This window comes from Lissotriton vulgaris, chromosome 3_2 (genome assembly GCF_964263255.1).
Source record: "Lissotriton vulgaris chromosome 3_2, aLisVul1.2, whole genome shotgun sequence".
In the NCBI taxonomy this organism is placed as follows: Eukaryota; Metazoa; Chordata; class Amphibia; order Caudata; family Salamandridae; genus Lissotriton; species Lissotriton vulgaris.
This window is the reverse complement of record NC_141690.1, coordinates 50,408,675-50,434,241: the sequence shown is the minus strand read 5'-3', so window position 1 is coordinate 50,434,241 and position 25,567 is coordinate 50,408,675.

Here is a 25,567-nt window from a genome sequence, read left to right as displayed (position 1 = left end):
CTCATCTGAGGTAATTAGGGATTTCAAAGACCGAATCAAATTATCTGCGGCTTGTTCTTTTACTTGCCATGCCAAAAATTTGCCAGTGAAATTACTGTGTTCATATGTTTTTTGGGCTTGCCTGCAAAAGGTTTTCTCACTTCTTAAAAAGTAGTGTGCACTCAATGCATGTTTTTCGGCGCTTAAAAGATTATGTATCTCGGCAGATGGATTATGATACTTTTAATGAACTAAAGCCTTTTTTTTTGTGCTGTAGTTGATTTTTTGTATCTCGAAATATAGCTGCTTCCCTAGCATCCCTACTTATGGCGATGCCCCGGATAAACGCTTTTAGCGAGTCCCATATAATATGGACGGGGGCTGTCCCCATATTTCGTTCTAAAACCTCCTTGATCTCAGCCTGGACAGACATAACCCAGGGTTCATCATACAAATTGGACTTATTAAAAACCCATCGTTTTACAACATTGATCTTTTCATCCAGCACAACTTCAAAGACAAGCATCGCATGATCGGAGAAGCCATTATGTAAAAACCGATGGTCCCGACTTTTAAGTATTGAGGGAATGAGAAAAAAATCTATACGAGAATATTACTTGTGCCTCCCCGACCAACACGTACATTCCCTTTTGTAAGCATTTATTAAACACCAGCATTCTGCTATGTCAAAAGTCTGAATATTGTTCAATATTGTCTGAAAAGATTTGGGTTTAGACTGCTTTTTCCCACCCAGGGTTGAATCAAGGTGTGGCTTCATCAAGATATTAAAGTCCCCTCCAATAACCAGATCTCCGTCAACCATAAGAAGAGACTGAAACATTTATTCATAGATTGCAGGGCTATCATTATTAGGAGCATAAAAACTCACAAAGGTAATAGGTGATAGTCTGTTCTTAATTTTACATTTAGCCCAGCACCAACGACCCCGATTATCTGCTTCAGTTTGAATTATTTCCGCCTCTAGTTTCTTATTGAAAGTGTGAGATGGGAGCCAAGATGGCAGTCTGGCCGTAGACCGAAGTGCAGCACAGCGCTTGAGCTCCGCTTCAACTAGTCTATCGAGAATGCTTCGACAAGAAATCGACACAATATGAAAACTATGGTAAATAAAATATAAAACGGAGCATTGCGAGCCAGTGAGAGGAGCCATATAAAGAAGAGATAAAGAAAAGATCCGAAAACACATAAAACACAGAGAAGGATATCTTTTCGCCAGGCGCAGGACAAGCTGAAGCCAAAGCCAAACCTGAATCCAGAAAGTTTTACGGTAGAACTGGGATGAAAGTGCTCGGCGCAGGCTGTGAAACGCCATATCCCGATGAACGAATACGGGAGACAACGGACTCGATTGAAGGGCTGCAGGCATTGCTTGGCTGGATTGTCTGCGAAATCGTGGGTGGAACTACTCACCGGTGCTCCCAATTGACACGCCGGAGTCAGAGTCAGCAGATATCCAGCGTCTCCTGCGCGCCGGAAAACAAAGCAGAGGGAGAGACAGAGGCGTCTTCCGTATTTCTCGTTTATCACAAGCAGCTACAGGATCGGAGGAAATATTTCTCGGAGGATTTATACCTAGCGTTGGGACAGGCAGTGTGCAGATTGTTATTCTCGCCCCTTAACCCTACCGCGGTAACCGGGTGTTACATTGCCAGTTCAGCAGCTAATGACATGCCTTCCAAAGCCGCGTCTGCAGCGGCAGCCCGCTCAAGATTAGCAAAAGCTGCCAGAGCTCTACGTGAGGCTGAATTAGAAGAACAACAGCAAAATCAAGACACTACACAGAAAGCAGCAGGATTTGTGTCTGGTAGTAATACAACCACGAAACCTAGGAATAAAAAACAACCTACTGCTTCTGCTGAGTCTACACCGCGACAGGAGGTGCTGGCGTCCAAACGCAAAATAAATAAGCATAACACGCCGACAATGGCTACTCCAGGAAATACAGTAATAGATCTACTGCTGAGGAAACAAGGTGCTACAATAAACGCCTCTCCGAACTCTCAACATCTCAGCCCGTTACCATTACCGCATCTGGAAAATGTTTGTGACTCTGTGGGTTCGCCTAAACATGCGCAGCCTGCTATAACCGCCAAAACCACCAAAACCGTGAGTATACAAGTTATTGGAGAGCCTAATGAGTTGGCACTTGCTGATGTTGACATTGTTGATTCACCTTCTAGTACAGGTATCAGGCAAGAAATATTCACGGGAAAACACAGTATATCATTTTATGGGGCTGGAGAGAATATCATGGGTGTAGCTGAAACCGCTGAAGGGCAAATTACGTTAATCTCCTCTGCAAATACAACTAACATTCCTAGCCAGGAGATAAGTGAGACTGGGATTGAGCGAACTAGAACAGACACGCTACTACCTACCCCAGCTATTATTGCTTATGGTCAGTTAGCTACTGATCCACCGCCTCAGTCGTTAGACATTGAACCTAATGAACTCAATGTTGGTGAACAGCCAACGTCCGATTATGACCCGAAAAATTCTAATCACCCTGCTTTTATTGAAGGTGAAAAAGAGACAAATGTATTTTACTCATTCTCAGATGAGACAGGAGTAGAGGTTGAGTCAGAATCTAGATCCCTTGATGACGGAGATGAAAAACTTAGTGATGAATCCGAAGATGAAAATGATGAATCTTTGCTCTTTTCTAACACTTCGGATGAAGAAAGCCTCGAGGAGGGTTTACAGCTAAACACAATCAGATCTAAGGCTAAAACAGTATCCAGGTTGAGTCATCGAGTGCCAGTTGAGCATCCTGCTATCTCTTGAACCAATATGCAATCTACACAAGCTACACAAGGGTCAGATGTAGATGCTGACATGGTCAATAGCCAAGAGATTCCCTTAAATGCTGTTGAAACAATATTACAGGCTGTTGCTGCTCATAGGGAACAGACAGCTATTGACAGCAAACGATCCCGGGCAGCTATACGCAAAGTTCAAGGGGTGGTTAAAAAACTGACTAAGACATGTAATCAAATTGGGGAAAGAGTCACCGAAATAGAAGCAAGGGTACTCTCTACAGAAAATGAGGTAACAGCAAATTCAGGGAAAATCATGCTGCAAGACGCTGAATTAGTCGACATTAAATGGAAGCTGGAGAATTTTGAGAATCGGCAGCGCAAGAACAATTTACGCATATTGGGGGTCCCCGAAAAGATGGAGGGCGAAAATATACGTACTTTTGTTGTGAAACTACTTAGCAAAGCGATGCCGGAACTAACGACCTGGGATTGGGACGTTAAAGTTCAGCGTGCCCATCGGATGCCCTTCAACCCCCCGCCCAAACCAGGACTATATCCTCGTGCCATATTAGTGTACTTTGGTAACTTTTTGTTAAGGCAAACAGTAGCAGAAAAGGCGAGACCTGATCACAAATTAACCTTTAATGAAATTACTTTTTTTACTAGACCGGACTTCTGTCATGCTACTGTTGAGAGACGTTGGCGCCTAAGGTCATTAATGAAACCCTTTCAAGAGAAAGGAGCCCAAGCATTTTTGAATAATCTGACTAAGCTCAAGGTTGTTTGGGGCGGCCAAACTAAATTCTTTGTTTCCGAGATCAAAGCCAAAAACTACCTAGAGGATCTGCATTATTAATTTGAATAGAATACTAATTGAAAACTAGATTTGCAATATTTGCTTGAGTGTACTACTATAACTAAGAATAATTCTTATATTCATCTATGCTTTTCCATACCTTTTCTAAGTATGTTTAGATATGCTTAAAAATGTTTAGTAGCATGCTTTCTTTTTTCCTTCTCTGGTATATTTAATATTTAATTTCTCTCATTACTCCAATACACTATAAAACTATTCATTCTTCTTTTCATTTAGTTGAAGCGGTAGCTCAGGTGTTACACTGCATTCATCATCACCCAGACTCTGGTAGAGTCTGATGGCCTACACTTTGGGGGGGAAGGGAGCGGATGGGGTGGGTGGGGTTGCTAGGGGTGGTTGGGAGGGGGGTTGGTGGGGCACTCATATAAAAAACGAAAACGAACCAGATTCGACGACAAAAAAAAATGTCAACTTCTTTTTTATCAAACATACAAAAAAATGTATGAATTGGATAATAACTGATCGTAATAATAAGACACCAAAAAAATCTCTTGGTCAATCTTTTGTGATAAACAATGGGTAAATTGGTTATACAAACCTGGAATGTAGGGGATTATTGAACAATGAGAAACAATGTCGGTTCGCTGAACTAATTGGCCTGAATCCAGTAGATATATTGTGTCTCCAAGAGACACATGTGCCATGGGCTAGGAGATCATTATTGAAAGTAAGAGGGTAAAATGTGTTAGTTGCATCAACGCAGTCTTCAAATATAAGAGGGGTCGCAATCCTAGCCAAATCACACCTAGGTGGGCCGGTACGTCATCTCTCTGATTCTCATGGAAGATGGGCAATTGTGAAACTTGCCTTAGGCATAACCATCTGTACCATTTACGGCTCCAATCAAGATGACCCTACAATCTTTATATTTCTTGAATCAGAACTCGCTACTTGGCAGGGCCCTCTAATTATGTGTGAGGATTTCAATATCTCTCTTAATCCTATGCTCAACAATAATAGTCTTATACAACAGACCTATACAGGCCGGAAACCTAAAGTATATAAAGCAATTAGGAGACTTGTGAATAGTTTGGGGTTAATTGATATATGGGAGGAAAAAAATCAGAACATCCAGAATGCTGGGTACACTTATTTTTTGCACCCACATCAAAAACACGTTCGTATAGACTATGTATTTTCAACCACGGATCTAGCCACACAATCCTCTATTAGTAAATACCCCAAAATTATATCAGATCACAACGCTCTGGTCTTTACAATGAAAGTAGAAACCTCAACTAACAAATCTAGACAATGGACATTTGATCGCAAATTGCTCTCTAATAATGACTATATTAATTATATTAATAATGGGACAAAGGAGTTCTTCAATATTAACCGTTTTAGCACCACAAGGAATGTGGTATGGGATTGCTACAAATCAGCACTTAGGGGGGAAACTATAAGCTTTCAAGCCAGGGCTAAAAAACAAAATACCAGGAACTATAGCTTGAAACTGGCGGCCTTAGCAAAGGCTGAAGAAAATCACACTTTGATCATCTCACAAAGATTAGATGCAAAACAATCAATGTATCAATTATCATTGCTAAAAGCGGATTTGAATGCAAGCCTTAGTGAAAAAGCGGCCTAAACTTATAAAGCTTATAGGAAAGATGTTTATGCGAGTGGGGAGAGAGTTGGTAGGCAACTGGCTCTACGCACACAACAAAAAAATGTATCTAGTTATATCAGTCAGATAACTGATAGTGGTCGAATCATTCATCAATTTCAACAATACTATCAGAAACTCTATACTGAAGAAACTAAATCTACTGATAATGAAATATTCTGTTTTCTTAATAATCTCCTTCATAATCATGAGGCATCAAAAATCCTAGATGATATTACTAGGGAAGATTTAGAACGCGAAATCACTTTACACGAAGTTGAAAATGCTCTGTTGTCACTATCATTGGGCAAAGCAGCTGGACCTGATAAAATACCAATAGACCTGTATAAGATACTAAGTCGTCAACTATGTCCTCTGCTTCTTGATCTTTTTCTAGGAATACAATGGAATGGTGTATCTCCGCACTCATGGAAAGAAACAGATATAATTATCTTACCTAAGAAAGGAAAACCCCCTGAGCAACTAACTTCATATCACCCTATTTCTTTAATCAATCCGGACTCCAAATTATACACCAAAATGATGGCCATGAGACTCAGCAGGGTTATTGAACAACTTGTCTCCCCCTGGCAACATGGCTTCGTTCCTGGTAAAGGCACTACTGATCATACCTGTAGGGCGATAGCCCTTTTTGATGCCATGTCGGTCACGGGGGGGTCGTATGTCAATGATCTTGCTGGATGCCGAAAAGGCTTTTGATCGTGTCTCGTGGAGCTTCCTTTGGGCAGTTATGTTACACAATAGTTTCGGCCCTACATTTATTAAAACCATTAAATCTATGTATATATTACCTAGAGCAAAACTTCAGATGTTAGGATCTGAATCTGGTTATATTAACATCACCAGGGGCACCAGACAAGGGTGCCCATGCTCACCCCTATTATTTGCATTGTATATAAATCCATTAATTTTAAAATTTCTTGAGAGCCAATCCATCAATCCAATTATTTGTGATCAATACGTGACAAAAGTTTTGGCATATGCCGATGATATCGCGGTTATTACATCTGACCCGATTGAGGCTATGGAGGAAATCGTGACCCTAACCTCCGAATATGGTATCCATTCAGGGTATTCTCTGAACCGGGGAAGACAATTGTACTTTGTACAGATAACATTAACTATATCGATCAGAGAAGAGCTGATAGGGCTAATTATTTAGGAATCATCATCAGCCCTGCTGTTAAATTAATAAATGGCCTTAATTATAACCCTCTTATTGAAAAAATTAAAAAAGATCTGGATCAGGTTAATGGTTTACACCTATCAATCATCGGAAGAGGCAGTTTTCTTAAAATGAATGTGCTGCCTAGATGTCTATATTTGTTCCGTGCAATTCCCTTTGCAGTAGCCTTCAAAACCTTAAAAATACTCGACTCTCTTATGAGTAAATTCTTATGGCAACAAGGAAAGATCAGGAGATCTCACAAGTTATTGTCACTACCTAGAGATAGAGGTGGGCTTGCCATTCCCAATACTAGCCTATACCATTGGGCAGCACTCCTTAAACAAATGTCACCCCTGCTCAATTTTAGTCTTGAGATAGCAGACGTTAATATTTTACCATCAATTTATGAGCTAGTTCTTGGAAGAGATGTAAATGGGCTGTTTTTACAACAAATGGAAGCAAAAGATATTAGAAAGAAATATAAATTTGAAATTGTAAGCAGTGCTTGGAAGGAATGTGCCAAGATTGTCAAGCACATGAAAATTATGAAACTTACTAGATACACCTCACTATGGCAACCGAAAATCACTCATGGCTTCTCCCATGATGTTATAGCTAGGAAATGGCAAATACTTGGAATCTGTAGAATAAAGGATTTTCTGTTAAATAATTTTAAAACTAAGTTTATAGATTTAAAGAATAAATATCAATTATCTAATGGTGAATATATCAAATATGTACAAATCTATGCTAATCGTAATGCAAAAGGATCGGCCGTAAGTCTAATGAGAGTGGATATTATTGAAGCCGTTAATAGACCAAATACAAAAATAGGATTGCTGTATGCTATTTTATTAACTAACATCCAAGATGATTTAGAGAAAACAGAAGCAAACTGGGCTAGAAAACTTAGCAATCCTAATGTTGATATTTATAAAGTGTTGGAATTAAGTGACTCACTGTTTATGGCTAGCAATCTTAAAGCTCAGACATATAAAACTGTATTCAACCTTTATTATACTCCTGCCAAATTATTCATCTGGGGTAAAAGGGAAAATGATTTGTGTCCTAGGTGTTGGCAGGGCCCAGCGACACTAATACATATGTTTAGCAATTGTCCCAAGCTCAATCTCATTAAAATAGCCATTAGTGATTATTGGCAGGTGATATTTGGGCGTAAAATCCCTGAATCCGAAACACTGTTTATGTTTGGCTATGACTCCTTGTTAGAACTTTCTAACCATGAGGAAAGATTGCTATTTATTGGAACGGCGGTTCTTAGAATCATTTTGTCAGCCCGCTGGAAAGAACTTGAACTCCCTAGCTTCCAGATGTGGTAGCAGATTTTAGCTACGAGACGGCTATTTATGCCACTAGGGGAACTAGAGCAAAAAACGTGGGGATTCAATATGGCACCCAATAGCAAATTGGAAAACTGGTGTCGTAACTATAAGTTAACTTAATTTTATTTGCCAGAATTTTTGTTATATATTCTTTTTTGTAACTTTATGTCGCTTCCTTCAATTGTTATACTGATTCAGTATTGATGTATTATTTGTAATATTTGTAATGAGCTGATTGTAATCTGTCTTTTTCTGTTTATACTGCCTGTTCGGATCTGATTCAATAAAAAATAAAAAAATTAAAATTAAAAAAAGTTTCTTATTGAAAAAGAGTGCAACCCCCCGCTGCGACTCTGAAAAAAAGGAAAACCCTCGATAGGCAGCCCTTCCTTTAAACATAGAAAATGTATCTGCTTTAGAGTGACCACTGCGCTTTTCAGTAGGCCGGGTCACCCCCTTGCTCCCGCCGCTTCCAGACGATCCGCAGAGGACTGCCGAGGACTCCCGCCCACCTGATCCTGCCGCCACTGCCCTCCCTGCACCCGAGCGACCCAGCCACAGCTGAGCCGCCCGGCCGCCGGTTTTTTCCCGCCGCTGACCCCCTGCGGCCCCGCCCACCACCGCCCATTGGACGCCCCGCTCCCGCCTACCCAGCTGACCCGCCCTCCCGTCCCCATACTTAAGGGGATCGCCGGACGCACTCGGGAGTGACCACTGCGCCTTTCAGTAGGCTGGGTCACCCCCTTGCTCCCGCCTCTTCCAGACGATCCACAGAGGACTGCCGAGGACTCCCACCCACCTGCTCCTGCCGCCGCTGCCCTCCCTGCACCCGAGCGACCCAGCCACTGCTGAGCAGCCCGGCCGCCAGTTTTTTTTCCCGCCGCTGACCCCCTGCGGCCCCGCCCACCACCGCCCATTGGACGCCCCGCTCCCGCCTACCCAGCTGACCCGCCCTCCCGTTCCCCTACTTATGATGCCCCCAGAGTGACCGCGCAGCGGGAGCGCCGACTGAGCGCCGAAGGTGCGCCAAAGGTAAGCCCGTCTGCGCCCGTCCGTGCCTGGACCGCGCCCAGTGCTAGGACGACTGGCTCCCGCAGACCTCAGCCCACCCACCGGACCTACGACGCCACCGAACTCTACGCACTCAACTCCGGTCGAACCCCGGGATGCTATCGAGCCACCCCGAGACGCACCCACAGACCCTTCTGCTGCCACTCCTGCAAGTTCACCTGCACCCGGACCTGCACTACACCAGCAACGACCAAGCCGAGCAGCAGCAGCAACCACCTCAAGTGCATCCTGCTCAACACCCGTTCCATCCACAGACACGCCGTCGAGCTCTGGGACCTGCTCGACACCACAGCCCCAGACGTCGCCTTCCTCACGGAAACCTGGATGAACGCCTCCTCAGCGCCCGACATCGCCATCGCCATCCCGGACAGCTATAAGATCATCCGGAGGGACCGCGTCAACCAGACAGGAGGAGTCATCGCCATCATCCACACGAACACCATCCGCATCACGACCAACACCAACGACACCCTCGCACCCGCCGAACACCTGCACTACCTGATCCACATCAACCCCAAGACCACCCTCAGAGGCACCCTCATCTACAGACCCCCGGGACCACGCACACAATTCAGCAAAGACATCGCCGACTTCATCAGCCCGCACGCCCTCCTCTCCGCTGCCTACATCCTCCTCGGAGACATCAACTTCCACCTGGAGAACAACAACGACCGCAACACCACCACCCTGCTGGACAACCTCGCCAACCTCGGTCTCAAGCAGCTGGTGACCACCCCCACCCACTACCCCAGACACACACTCGACCCTGTGTTCTCATCCAGCAAGGACATCACTGTCAGCCACGCCACCAGACTCCACTGGACGGACCACAGCTGCGTCCACTTCAGCTTCAGTAGGACCACGATCCACCACCACCAGCAACAGGTTGCACGCAGAAGCTGGAACAAGATCACAGCCGACCAGCTCGCGACTTCCCTGAGCATGAACCCTCCCACCAGCGCAACAAACCCAAGCCAGGCGGCCACCAACCTCGTGAAGTGGATCAGCAACTGCACAGACAACCTCGCCCCTCTGAAGACCCCGCCTAGCAGACCCGGCAGCAAGAAAGCCCTATGGTTCACAGATGAACTCAAGAGCTCCAAGAAGAACTGCCGAGCACTCGAGAAAGACTGGCGCAGAGACCCAACACCGACCAACATGACTGCCCTCAAGCTCGCCACCCAAAAACACCACCAACTGATCCACGCCACCAAGACAACTGCATTCAAGGAACGACTGGACAGCAACGCACACAACAGCAAAGTACTCTTCAACATCGTTAAAGAGCTCTCCAACCCCAACGCCGGAAACAACGACATCACCCCTTCGCAAGACCTCTGCAACTCCCTCGCCTCCTACTTCCACAACAAGATCGCGGACATACACAACAGCTTCAGCACTCAACCGATGCACGCCACGACTGAACCACCGCCCCCCACCACCACCCTCTGCGCCTGGATCCCGATCAGCACCGCAGACACCATCCGCACGATGAACTCCATCCACTCCGGATCTCCGACCGGCCCCTGCCCTCACCACGTCTTCAACAAGGCCGACGCTGTCATCGCACCCCACCTGCGGGACATCATCAACACCTCCTTCGACAAGCACGCCGAACTCAGCGCTCTACTAAAGAAGCCATCAGCCAACCCTACCAACCTCAAGAATTACCGCCCCATCTCGCTGCTCCCGTTTCCGGCAAAAGTCATCGAGAAGACCGCAGCTGGCCGCCTTCCTCGAGACGAACGGATCCCTCGACCTCTCGCAGTCTGGCTTCCGGGCCAACCACAGCACCGAGACCGCCCTGATCGCAGCCACCAATGACATCCGAGCCCTGCTCGACAACGGAGAAACAGCGGCCCTCATTCTCCTAGACCTCTCCGCGGCTTTCGACACTGTCTGCCACCGTACCCTAGTACGGCGCCTCAGCAACATCGGAATCCAGGAGAAGGCACTGGAATGGATCATCTCGTTCCTCACCAGAAGGACACAGAGAGTCCGCCTCCCCCCGTTCAGATCAGAAGCCACCGAAGTCATCTGCGGCGTCCCTCAAGGCTCCTCGCTCAGCCCAACCCTCTTCAACGTCTACATGAGCCCCCTCGCAGCCATCGCACGGCAGCACAACCTCAACATCATCTCCTACGCCGACGACACCCAGCTGATCCTCTCCCTCACCAACGACCCCGCCACCGCCAGAGCCAACCTACACGAAGGGATGACAGACGTAGCCAAGTGGATGACGAACAGCCGCCTGAAACTGAACTCGGACAAGACGGAAGTCCTCATCCTGGGATCTTCACCCTCTGCCTGGGACGACTCCTGGTGGCCCCCCGCCCTGGGCAGCGCACCCAAACCAACAGACCACGCACGCAACCTGGGCTTCATCCTAGGCACCTCCCTCTCCATGACCAGACAAGTCAACGCCGTCTCCTCGTCGTGCTTGAACATCCTGCGCATGCTACGTAAGATCTTCCGGTGGATCCCCATCGAGACAAGGAAGACGGTCACCCAGGCCCTCGTCACCAGCCGGCTGGACTACGGCAACTCCCTATACGCTGGAACCACCGCCAAACTCCAGAAGAGACTCCAGCGGATTCAGAACGCCTCAGCACGACTCATCCTGGACATCCCCCGTCGCAGCCACATCTCCGGACACCTGAGAGAACTGCACTGGCTCCCGGTCAACAAGAGAATCACCTTCCGTCTCCTCACCCATGCACACAAAGCCCTACACAACCAAGGCCCAGGATACCTCAACAGCCGCCTCAACTTCTACGCTCCCACACGCCAGCTTCGATTGACCGGCCACGCCCTCGCGGCCGCCCCCCGCATCCGAAGAGCCACCACAGGAGGAAGGTCCTTCTCCTACCTGGCCGCCAAGACTTGGAACTCTCTCCCGACCCACCTCCGCCTGACCCAGGACCACCTGGCCTTCAGGAAGCAGCTCAAGACTTGGCTGTTTGAGCAGTAGCAGACCCCCCCTCCCCCAGCGCCTTGAGACCCTCCGGGTGAGTAGTGCGCTATATAAATGCCTTGATTGATTGATTGAGAGATTGCGATATGAGTTTCTTGTATCATAATAATTGCAGGATTCTCCGTCAAAAGCCATGCCTCTATTGCCCGCATTTACTTCTTGTTATTGAGGCCATTGACATTAAAAGAAATAATTTTCAGACCAAGCTTAGACATAATACAGACATATAATTGGAACCAATGACATAATTTTCTTTCCTTATTTCCCCAAACTTCTTAGAATCATCTGCTCCCTGATCGAAAAGCATATTAATCATCAGCCAGAAACGAAATAACAAAGAGATCTTCGCCAAGAACGCATTTTTAATTTTGCTCCACCCCCTCCCCCCTGCCTGTGACACCCTACTAACTCTATCCTCTTCCCCCACGCTTGACACAGCAACCCTTCCCTTAACCTTGGGGTGTAGTGGTTAAACACCCCCTGACCCCCAGACCCGTGCTCCTCCCTCCCCTCCCAAAACCACAAACAGTATCAATGATGGCGCTAAGAAAGGCTCATATGTGAATACTACAAATTACTACAAATTATTGCAGAGAAATATAATCCAGTCTATCACCATTTATACATTTTGTATTTCTTGAAGCAGTTCCTGTGCTTGCTCAATGTCGGATAGCAAATAGAATTTACCTTTAATTAAGACTCTAAGTTTAAGTTGTTGTGCTATCATCGCCTGAGCACCTTGGGCCTTAAATAACTGAAGCATCTTTACAAACTCTTTCCTACGTCTGGCCGTAGTAGCAGACATATCTGAGAATATTCGGCATTTCACCGTAGCATTCACGGGGAATTGTCTTTGTTGGATTGCCCTAGACAATATCTGTTCCTTTACCCTTACATCTGCAAAATTTAGCACAATAGTGCGCGGAAGGGTAGAGTTCAGAAATGGTCGAGCAGGAAACCGATGGGCTCTTGTGATAGTGAGGTCTCCTTTATATTCTGGTATCACCCCATGTTGGAGAAAAGAGGTCACCCATACCAACGTATCTGATACCTCAATTCCCTCAGGGACTCCTACGATACGTACATTGGACCTCCTATTATAGTTCTCCAACTCATCTAATTTTAACTCAAGAGCCATTGTAGTTTTTGTAGTAACTCTAGAATCTTTTTTAACTTCGACCATTTGGTCCTCCAAGGTTGAGATCCGCTCTTCTGCTTCCACTAAGCGGGCTGGAAAGGTAGACACTAATTCCTCAATTTTGTCCATTTGATCCAGTCTCTGGTGGATTGCCATAAGTTCTGCATTTTGCGACCTCTTTATTTCTCTGACTTCATCCAGAATCAGGTTGAGCATGTCTTTCACGGACTTCGCATCTCTCCCTCTGTTTCCGTGCTCATCTCTAACAGAGGCCCAAGGGGGTGTGCCACTCCCCCACCTGACCCCTTGTCAGGGACTTGAGGTGGCACCACAGCCGCACTTATTAAATCTTTCTTTTTGGCATCTAAAGTATCCGATGTCTGCTTTAAGTCACTCGCGGAACTAGTGGGTGGTGCAGGGCTCGAAGGAGTAATAACAACTGTCCTTGAATCATTTGTACCAATTGTGCAATTCAATTGATTCTGTACCGATCCCAGGTTCAGAGAATTCTTTGAGGAAACAAGATTAGGCAAAAGAGGCGATACTTTTTTTTCAAACAGGGGGAACTGCTTGGCTGATGAAGGAAGAGGCAGGGGCGGCAAAGTTGGATGAGATGACTCGAGAGTATGGGATAAATCAACAAGGCGTTTAATTTTTCTCCCATTTGCGACTGAACCAAACTATCTGTCAGCAAGTCCTCAGCCTCAGAACTTTCAGATGAGTGTGCGGAGTCATCATCCTTCAAAGAGCCTTCCTCTGTTAATTTAGCTGTAGCCTCCTTTGCCTGCTGTCACCGTTGTTTGGCTTTAAGACGGGCATTAAGTAGTTTCCCCATTGTGCACAGACTAGTGGCTTTCTATGACAATATATAACCAAGTCTTTAGTTAGTTAGTTAAATTATTTATAGGCAGATGAGAAAGATAGGGTGCAAAAAAACACTCTGCTTCCCCAATCAGCTCAACACAGCACTGCAAGTTCGTATCCCTCACTGCCAGTTGCAACAATGTAAAAAAAAAAAAAAAAAAAGAAGAGAAAAGCCAAGCTTACTATTTTGTGTGTCCGAACTCGGCTGATCGTAGAGCAAGAGTGGCTCAATCGTTACCATCTCCAAGCATGTATTAAATATCCGGGTGCGTTTTCCTCCTAAACCGGCAAATGCACTGGTCTCCTCTTGCTTGCTTACAGGCAAAAAAAACACGGACCAAGTCAAAGGGTAAGTCAAAGTCCAGCTAGCAGTTAGTAGCAGAGAACAGCTGCCAACCACGTATTCTTCAGCACACCGGTCCCCCGGAACTGTCTCAGCAATCTCCGCAAGAGTGAACATTCAGCATTCAGCAGAGCAGAGCGCGAAAAGATGTTCAAGACTTAGCAAGAGTAAAAAAGCAGTCTGAGTGACAGCAAGGCACCCATCGGAGCGCTCAAAACGCTCGAGGCAAAGAATTACACCAGCAGCTGCACTCTGCCATTCTTGCCGATCTTTTCCAGCCGATCACAAACCGCAAAGGTAAAGAAAAACTTCAGCGCGAGGGATACAAACGCCGGTCAGGAAAAACTCAGAGCAGCAAACTCCTTGCGTCCGCCGCCATCGTCAGCCTCGTGGGGGGGGGCCAGAGCACGGCTCTCAGGTGCTACGTGGAGGCGTGGAATTCCACTGTAGCGCAGCCCGTCTTGCCATGCTTTGACGAGCTCTCCTCGGCCCAGCCACCGTACTCTCATAAGATAAAGAACACAACGCGCTGTTATCCTCGTTTTAGAACTTAGAATCCCAATTGCATGCTTCTAAGACTGACCAGCGACGGCCCGTGGAGGGAGTTACGGTGGGGCAGGAGGGCGGGGAAGGGGAGGGGCAGGGTGGAGGTTGCTAAAAACCGGCATATGGATAATTGCAGGTAAGTAAACAATTTAATTAATAAAACGAATTTCGTAGCTCGCACTGCATTGCATTTTGCGATGCACGGCGCGCTACGAAATTTGTTTTATTAATTAAATTGTTTACTTACCTGCAATTATCTATATGCCGGTTTTTAGCAACCTCCAGCCTGCCCCTCCCCCTCCCCGCCGTCCTGCCCCACCGTAACTCCCTCCACGGGCCGTCGCTGAGACTGACCACAACCTAAAACAATTATTAAATGCCAAATTTCAATTTAATGAGATCTCTATGAACCATGCCTCCTCTATCTTACTTAAAAGCAGTGCTAGATGTTATGTAGGCCATAACAAAGCTGTGCAGTTATTGGCTAATAACCTCCAGGCCAAGAAACAATGTTCTCTAATTGCATCCACATGAAATGCTGATGGTGATTCAATATTTAGAGATTCTGATATTTTGTAAGAGTTTATACAATTTTACACTGACCTTTATACGCCAGAAACCATACCCAGGAGTTGTCTATTACATCTTATTTACAATCTACTCCATGTCTGGAGGTCAGCCATATTGATTTTTGTGCTTTCAGAAGAGAAATCTATCTGCAAAAGCAATTTAAGGCGCTCTCTCTTGTCTTAAAACGAGTCGAACCCCAGGTCCAGATGTATTTATGGTTCCTTTTTTATTCACTTTCTAATATACTGTTACCTAGAATGATACCCTTATTTCATAATTTGTTTACTTCTGGAATGCAAAAAAAGTAAATTTCAAGAGGCTAATATTTGTCTCGATCCAAAGGAATGTAAAACCACATTTTCTGTTAGAATCTTTCCCCTTTTTCCCTTGTCAATTTTGATTACAAGATGTTTGCTAAATTCTTTGCTTTGTGATCAGACAGTCATATAGAAATGAATTGGTAAATAAATAGGTGATATTTGTTAGGGGGTGGTTAGCCTTGGATAATACTTGTGTATTCTTTAACATGCTAAATAGGACCTTACCTAATTAATATAACTTGACTGCAATAACATTTCATGTTGAGAAAGCTTTTGATAGGACTAACTGGAATTTCTTGACCCATTCTTTAAGGGAATGATGGTCCTCATATGATCACTTTAATTCCTTTATTGTACTCTTCTTCCAGAACCTTGGCAATAAACAAACTTTGGCTTACTTTACTTTACACCGAAGAGTCTGTCAAGGATGTCCTTTATTGCCCCTAATATTCATTTTAGCATTGGAATCTGTTCTTTCTCGCATTTGTCACAATCCAGCAATTTTAGGACAAGCACTTGAAACTTGCAGCTTGTGCTGACAGTATTCTTTTTTCATCTCAAACTAGGAGAGTACTATGTCTACATTTTTGACTGCAATATGCTTTTTTGTCAGTTATAAGCTACAAAATGTATCATGAAAAGGCTGAAATATTTCCACTTAACAGGTAATGTCTTCAATTTTCCTTTGTGTTGTATGGATTTCTTTGGAACTCCTCTAAAATCAAATACCTAGGTATCTGGTTCACTAACACTATCTCTGAAATTGTGCACATTCATTTTAAAGAAAGACTGAGTAAAATCAAAACTTTATTAAATTAGGGAACTCCCTGTTTTTATCCTGGCAGGATGCTTCACCTCGATTGAAAATGATGATGTCCCCATGATCCTTGAGACTAGTTGCCATTCCGACTCTCTTTTTTTAAAAAGTTGACTCTATTCTCTCTAAATCTTTAAGGAAACACGGGAAACAGAGAATACCATTATTTACACTTAAACGATTCACAGTGGTAGGTGAAGTACATTTTAAGGATTTTCATCAACATGCCTTTTGTTTATGACAGGCAGATTTCTGGTCAAAAAACAAATGCATCTCCTTTTTATTCGTTTTGACTGGAGGTGGAAATGGCAATGATCCTTCCCTTTTCCCTTAAGGAAGTTATCTCCTATCTTCCCCTCCTAATTTGAGGACCTGCCCACTTTTTAAAAATACTTGTTCTTTATTAAAATCAAGCCCTTGTCCTGAGGTCAAATACGAAGACTCATTGCTGAGTTCTACTCTGTGGTATAATACATTGACCAAACTTAAAAATCAAATCCTTATTCTGGAGGTCCTCGAGGAACAGAGGTAAAGTTTAGGAAGCTGACTTGCTTATGAATAAGGAACCACTTTGAATTACTCAATTTCAGTTACACCTTCATTGTCCCAACTCCTTCCTATCTCACTTTGTCCTTCTGATGAATATCTTATTAGCCAAAGGCATTATATGGCAGGACTGGGCCAAATTACGTGGTAGGGTTGAGTAAATTGTGCAGCAAGAAAAGGCAAATAATGTGGCATTATGTGGCACATTGTATATGGTATTACTTCATTATTCTGTAAATTGTTCACTTGTTAACACTGTTTGGGCATTGGGTGCACCTCATTGGCACCAGTTTATTATCCAAATATAGCAATAAGCAACAGAAAGGTGACCAGTTTACCCTCTTTAAAAAACCTTCCACTACGCAGCGTGCTGCTGTGTTTTTAGTAACTTTTAAACCGTTTGTACCAGAAACAATTTGTTTTTTGGTTAAAATGTGCATATTATGCTGCAGATGGTGGATTATGTGGCAAATGTGCAAATCTATAATAATGCGAAAATCACTGCAGCCACACAATCCCAAAATTCCAGTGGACCTGATGATTAGGTGTATTTCTTTCTTTAGAGAGGAGGTCCTCTTCCAGTTCGTCTGATAACACCATGCTTGATTGCTTAATTTCTCCTACAGAAGCATCTCAGATTGGTTCTTTGAGAGAATAGGTGCACGTTATTTAGTTGCACTTACATTCTTTTCTTTTGGCACAAGGTTTGGCATCAAATCAAAACAATTTTTCATGCTCATTAGCTCTTTAAGATTGTCTATCTTTTTCTTTTCAGCTTGGATGATGCTGCTAAACTTTCTCAAAATAAATTATTAGATCTGTTGATTGCTTTAGCCTTTCAACAGATTATGTTTAATTGGAAATTTTCCTGTGCCATTTCATATCAAACTTGGTGGAACACCCTCTGGTCTCATCATAGGTTAGACAGAGACTTTAGGCCAGATGAAAAAAGAATAGGAATAGTGATTTCCATACAGCGATTTTATCCATACTTGTGATTCCTAGGGGGTCACAGATCGACCAACCTTGTGGATTTTAAAGGTATAATGTGGTTTGCAACCCATTAGGAATCACAGCCGTCACAGGGATGGTAGCCTTCTGATGTCAGCAGACCACCATGTCTGCTATTCCCTTTGAAAAAATGTTTTTTTGTTGTTGAAAGGACCACTGTCTGCTCTTAAAAATAAAATCACACCATTCACAAAGTGTAAGGAAGGGACCCCTTTAACTTTGTGATTGCATTAAATTGGTGGCAAAGTGTGAATGTTCTGTGACTACATTTCTGCAGGAGAACATTTGCACACACCAAAGAGATTTGGTATATGGGAGAGAAACCCTAAAGATCAAAACTCAAATTGCAATTTTGGTAACAATTTGTTCTTTGTATTTTCCAAAAAGCATTTTTTCAGAGGCAAACGGGCCCCTTCTGCAAATCGGCTCATTTGCAACTGGAAAACAGCTTTATACACAGAGCCCTTTCTTATTTATTTATTTATTTTACAGTTTTATAGAGCGCAAACTTGACCCGTGAGGGTTTCAGAGCGCTTCACAGGAATTATCACAGTGTACAAACAAAGTCAATATGCAAAGTATACAGAAACTGTACAAAGGAGTGTGGAGAGACAGGGGTGTGAGGAACATAGGGATAATAGGGATGCCAAAGTAATATTGCAATCAAAATTAGATTTAGTAAAGAAATTAAAGGCCCAGCAGATTCTCTGCGGGGAAGGATTGGTGATCTGAGAAGAACGATAGTCTTAGAAACATCAACTTTGTGGTCAGACATGGAGGTCATTAGGCAAGAAATTTACCCATGAGGCAGGTTTTGGCCTCCTTCTTGAAGTGTGCTAGAGAAGGGATTCTGCGGATGGCGGGTGGGAAGGAGTTTCAGATTCTGGGTGCTGCCCCAGTGAATGCCCTATTATAGGTTATTATTTTCTGAAAAAAGGCGAGTTGGAGTACAAGGTTGCTGGCAGACCGGGAGTTTCTGCTTCTTCCAGATACCACTAGTGTTTGTGCCAGATAAGCAGGGGAGTTTGAATGAAGAGCCTTGTGTGTGATGCATGCCAGTTTCAGTTGAATTCTTTCCTCTAGGGGGAGCCAGTTTAGTGCTTTCAGATGTGGAGTGAGGTGGTCGAATTTCTTGGTGCCGGTGAGTAGTCTGGCGGCTGCTTTGAGGCAAGCTTTTAAGGGTGCTAGGGAGATCTTGGGTAGACCAGTGAGGGTGGAGCAACCATATTCCAGTCTGGAGATGACTATAGCTTGAACTGCCGTTTTTAGGTCTGGAGCCTCAATGAAAGGTTTCAGTTTCCAGAGGTCGTTCAAGTGGAATCTAGCTGCTTTAGCCATTGAGTTGATGTGGTCTTGCATGTTCAAGTTGCAGTCTAGGATTATGCCCCGGGATTTGGCAGAGTCCACAATGGTCGTCGGGCAGTTTAGGGCTGTAATGGCCTTGATCCACAGTTAAAATGCATTATTTTGGTTACCTCTACGACCTTTTAGATGTTACCATTAAATTAAAAAATAATTAAAGATGGTACATTTTCGGACAAACCAAAGCTGCTTTGAACACACAGGAGCATATTTATTAAAGACTTGCATTGTCCTTGCGCCATGCAACAGGGCACAAGTGAATCAACTCTTAAGTTTGATTTACAGTAACACAAAGCCGCACAGATCACTGCATTCCATTAACCTGCCCCAGGGAGTCGTTTCATGGATGGAGAGTGGGTGTTTCCACTCATCCACCCATGGATGTTGGTGCATTTCAAGATTTACATACACTGGTACACCTGGGAATGCATCAAAATGCTACACCACCCCAGGAAAGGCGTGATATAGAGAAATATTTGTATTTCTCCTAATTACTGCCGCTTTCTATGTGTGCTGCATTTTGCAGCAGACGTTGAAGGAGGAAAATGGCCTTATAGAGCTGTTTTGTGCAGGAAGGTGCCAGTTCATGCACAAAAACAATCTTGCTTACAACGCAGGTACCCTTACACCATGGTGCAAGGATGCCTTCATTGGTGGTAGGCAGCCGAAAGCGTGCAAGGAAAGGACAGGAATGTGTCATATTATGGTGCATTCCTGACCATTCTTTTTCATGCAGCACATGGCAGCAAGGTGGCCAGCTGCACTGCATGAAAGCTACATAAATATGCCCCACAGCTTATTCTGCATATCCCTATGTGTAATCAGATCCTTGTTGTAAATGTTTTGTACAATGCTTACTCATAGTGGAGTGGTGTGGCTCACTGGTTAGAGGCAGCAGACCCGGAAGCAGAGGTCGGCCCGGGACCAGGATTTGATTCCCGACGCGGCAGGGTCTTGGGCCTTGGTCAGCAGACTCGATAATTCTCGCCTCGGTGCCTACTCCAACCATGGGTCCCACTCAGAAACTCTGGGCAATAGCTTGCTTAATCTCTACTAACGGCCCCATCAGCGCCGGGGATGCTTGTCTTCACCTTGGAGATGCCCAGGAGGGACCATCTCACAGGGAAAGCCAGAATGGGTTCCCCAGCGGTATACAGCGCCGGGACGCCCCTTTGCTGGGGCAGCTGTGCGCTTTACAAGTATACGACATTTAACATTTAACATATGGTTTAGTATGATCTCCAATTAATGGTGTTCAGAACAATCGTGCATACTTACGTACTTCTCTGGTTCTGAATCCTTGGTTTTCCTACCCCTTCCTTTCCTGCTTCCACTCCCTCCCCCACGTTCCTTTTCCATATTTTGCTATTTCAAAATAATTTCAAAAAAAAGAGGAAAATAAAGCTTTTTTTAACATTTAAACAACTTTTACTATTGTTTGACTCATATTTCACTTTGTTTTTCAGGACTTTGCTGACATTCTCTACTCTATTAATTAATTTTGTGTTAATGTATTTTGTTTCAGAGCTCAATAAAGCCTTTAGGAAAGTAAAAAGAAATTACTACATTTTATCCCCAACCAAATGCCATCCGCTTGTCTGGAATAAAAATCTCTGCGCCATCCTTAGTAAAAGGAGAACCATACATGAATATTCCTGATATTTCAATGGATAGGTGAGATCTAATTTTTTTAACTTTTATATTTGAATGAGTGAAATAAATATGGAATGTGTGAAGTCATTTAGTAAAAGCGAGGAAATCGGATGGAGGGATAATTCACTTTACAGTGGCTCTGAGCTCCTGAGGCAGTGTGTCAATGTGCGTGTGTAAACATTAGGCTATGCAAAGAGAAAGCACCTGCTTTCATCATGAGATCAATGTTCGAGGTAAAGTAACAGGAACACTTAGCACAATGCAGCATCAGCACATTAGCGCGCTCATGGCTTGGAAGTGTGAACGACTGAAATAGAACCTGCCTTGCATAAATCATGAGTTTGTCGCTCAGCTTTCAAAGGGAGAATGGGTATGATTCTGAAATCAATACACGAAAGAAGAAACTTTAGGGAAAAGACGACGTGCATTGTAATGCATTTCCGAAACAGAACTGGAGTTTTATTTTGCTGAGGGACCAGAGAGTAGCCAAGTCATGGAGCTAGTCAGATATCAATGCATAAAATCCCACCTGCCCGAAGAACCTCTAATGTACCTACTTCAATCAAAATTAGACATGAGAGACTAACCTTCATTCAAGGTCAAAGTGGATGTTCAAAGGGAGCAGTTACGTGCATTGCCAAGTTCAACATTTACGTTTTCAACCAAATTTCTTTTTAGTTAAATATTTTTTATTAATGTAATATTAAAATTGCCGAAAGTACAAATGAACATACCGTGGAACAATAGAATATAACATAAACAAATATTATGCTGAAGAGCAATCTAAAGCTGAGGTAATGAGAACAAGAGAAAGCAGATCATTTTATGATTAAGAAAAGAATACGAAGGATAAGGGTACATGTTAAAACAAATTGAAGCTTACAAAAAGTTTTGAAGATAAGGGGAAGGAAATGGGAAGAATACAAAGAGGAAAGCGAAGAAAAGAAAAGACAAAAAAGAGGGGAGGAAAATAAAAGAAAAGGAGGGGGAAAAATTAGATAAGGGATTATGGTATGGAAGGGTGAGAGGATAAATAAAAAGTAAAGGGAATCCAAAGGAAATCAGATTTGATTTTCTGAGATAACGATGATGATGAGACAGTAGAAATTCTATGTTCATTACAGATAAGGTTCTACCACATTAATTTACAGACTTTGGAATTATCTTTCTAACATGTTAGAATAACTTTAAATGCAGGGGAAATTAAAAGGTCATACAGTTTCAGATTTGGTGTACAGTCAGGAAAGTCAGTAGACATAGATCCAAGAAATACATTTTGAATTGATTAATAATGGTATGTTGCATTGAAATATCTTGGAAGATATTGACCAAATGAATTTCCAAAATGTAAAAACATTAGGACAGTAGAATATTAGATGTAACAATGTGCCATCCGAGGAGAAACAACCAACAAAGGGAGGAAGAAGAGGGGTTAATCTCATGAATATGAATAGGAGTGCAAAAAACTCTGTTGTAAAGAAAAAATAATGATTGATTAATGTTCACAGCTTTTGAAGTATATACATTTTGTTGCCATAATTTGTTCCATGAGTTTATTGAAAGGGATAGGGGAGGTCTTTTTCCCAAGCTAATTCAACAGTGGATTTTGGCCTACCAGAGGAAGGGGTGGACAAAAGCTTCAATATGAGAGAGGCTTTGGGATTGGAGGTGGGATGTAAGGTAGCCAAAGGGGAAAATGGTGTAAAGTGTTGAGATGGAGTGGTGTCAAAGGAAATTTGCCAAGTTCATCATTTACGTTTTCAACCACATTATGTACAGTAAAATGCATTGTGCATACATATATATATCCCATGAAACTGTAAACAGTTTTGAACTTGGCAAATGCTGAGTTTCTTCCTTCTTTTTTTTGTCTAGTGGTCTGCTGCTCTATGTATCATACTTCACTTCTTTTCGGTGTCTCATTATGACAATAATGCATTATTAATAATTATATTATTAAGTTCAGAAACTGTGGATCACAACAGATGAAACTGTAGAAAATTTTACACTAGTTGACAGAGATTAGATTAACAAAAGTTAGAGCAGGGCAACACAGCAACCAAAGCTTCCGAGCTGGTCTGAGATGCGTTAGGGACGCTCTCTTTCCCTGCGTTGACAATCACCATAGTGTAAAGGTGAGTGTATGCTTTGTAGCAGAGGTTATTGTTTACCCCATCAGTCCAAAATCGTACAAACTGTATGTGTGCTGTACAGTGCAGCATACCTCGAATGTTTGATATGTTAGGGGAAATTAAAGCATTTCTCTGACTTTGCGTCTTCCCTCCAAAGAGAAGCTATTTTGTTTTACAAACATTTAGGTTTAACAATATTTATTGATCTGGTTTTTGCATTAAAATCCATGGGTGATTGCGTTGGAATCCTCAAGGACCAACCGTGGTATGGCTCCTGAATGTACTGTAGAGCTAAGCACTATTTATACTGCAGAAAGTGCAACTTCCAGTTCAAAATATGTTTTGCACTGGAAAATATATACCATACCAAGAGTTTGCTCTACTAAGCATGTAGTTACAGTGGTACAAAGCCTCAAAAAGTCTGTCCCTGTGTGTCTCAGGAGTGTCACTCGCTCTTTGGTAACCTGGCTCATAAAACTCCCAAACAATATATGGTTCGGCCCTTAATCAGTAAGGATAGGCCTCTATTAATCTCACCAACACAGCAAGTTGCCAATACTGATAGTCATTCACATCCTCGTTCAAACTAGATGATCACACCTCTCAATTGTTATGGTCATTACATAATTTGGGCCATATGTATCAAACTCAGATTCTGCAATTCTCAAATTGCGATTTTTTGCAAATCACTATTTGAGAATCGCAAAATGCTACGTATGTAGGATTTTCAAATAATTTTGCGAATCCTACATATTCCTTAATTGCGATTTTCAAATTGCGATTTGCAATTAAGGAATACCTCCCCATTCATTCATATGGGCCTAGAGGCCCGTAGGAATGAATGGGAAGACAATCTCAGTTTGCGATTCTCGTAAATTGAGAATGCAATTTCAAGGCTGTCAGGGTGTCAAAAGTACACCCTGTTGCACCCCTGAAATGTCACATACATGCCCTAAGGGCATGTATGTGCGCCACATGGCACTTTGAAAAATGTAAAAAAGGGCATTTATCAGAGAAATTGCAAATTACCACCAACTTGAAGTTGTTGGTAATTTGCAATTCCTTAAGGCCAAATTGCACTTTTTCTGTGCTTCTTACATTGCATTTAAGGAATCGCAATTTGTGATTCCTTAAATGCAATCGCAAAATAGGGAATCGCAAATTTTGTAATTCCTTATTTTGCAAGGCAGTTTTTCTTTTCATACATACCACTGAGCCCGATTGCGATTGCAAACGCAAAAATTCTGCGAATTTCGGCATATGCTATCGCAATTTAGAATGATAGCTATGACCCAAAATGTTCAGAAAAGGTTTATTTTCAGTTTTTTCTTTGATTTTAAGTTTTTGCTCCAAATGTTTCATTTTTTCATGAATATTTAAAAAAATGCACATAACACAGGAACACAACACATATAAGTTACACCACATAGAACAATACATACAGACTCTGTACATGACATATAAAGCATTATAAAACATCTAAAGCCAAAACAAATCTAAACTCCTGGTTCTGTACACTTTAAAGAATTTGAAATGAAACAATGAATCGCCCCTGTTGTAATCAAGTCCCTATTATATGCCTCCGTAATGCAAAGGCAGTAACCAAACAGTTGTCCTACTGGGCTGTCTAAACACACTTTTAAAATAGAAATTTCCTTTTTAATGAGCCACTGTGGAATGACATAGTAGATACATTTTTTTGTAAACAGTAGCAGTAGATGCTTTTTGAACCCTTCTCAACTAATTTGAGGGTTCTCCTCAGGACTCAGAACTCAGGGAGAGCCGAAAAAATGAAAAACACAAAACATACTCTTATTAGCAAATTATTCTGTTATCATCAAGCACTCCTGATACTTTGACATGGACCACACTTCATTCTTACCTCTTTTCCTCGAAAAAGTCTCTTCATTCTCCTCTACTCCGCCTAAATCCTGAGAAGTTAACATAAGGGCTAGTCAGTTATAGTTCTTTTTTTATTCTAACCTTCTCTAGAAATTATTACAGTGCAACTGCAGGACTTACTATTGTTGCAGGATTCTAAAAATGACGGTCCACCAAATTTGTCTTTTTTTGTCAACATTATACAATGTATCTGTTGAAAAACATAACCAAATTGTCCAAATCGAGTCTTTTAGGATGTGTTAGAACACACGACACTCCTCATTCCAATATGAGCGTTGCTTGACTGTATTGTCTCCTCATTACTTCGTGTGCTTGAATCTGGATGAAAAGGTCATCCCAACAGACAAAATATACTTTTCTTTCTAAAGAGTCCTACTGTCTGTGATGCTGTTGATCACCCAGCTTGTCTCACTTGTTTGACAATAAAGATTTTAAGTTTGAATGTGCCGTCGGATTTGGCGACAGGAATCCGTTATTTTCCAAAACTCTTTTATTTTGGAACAATAAATATTCACCCCTTTGTCCGTTTAACTGCACTAGC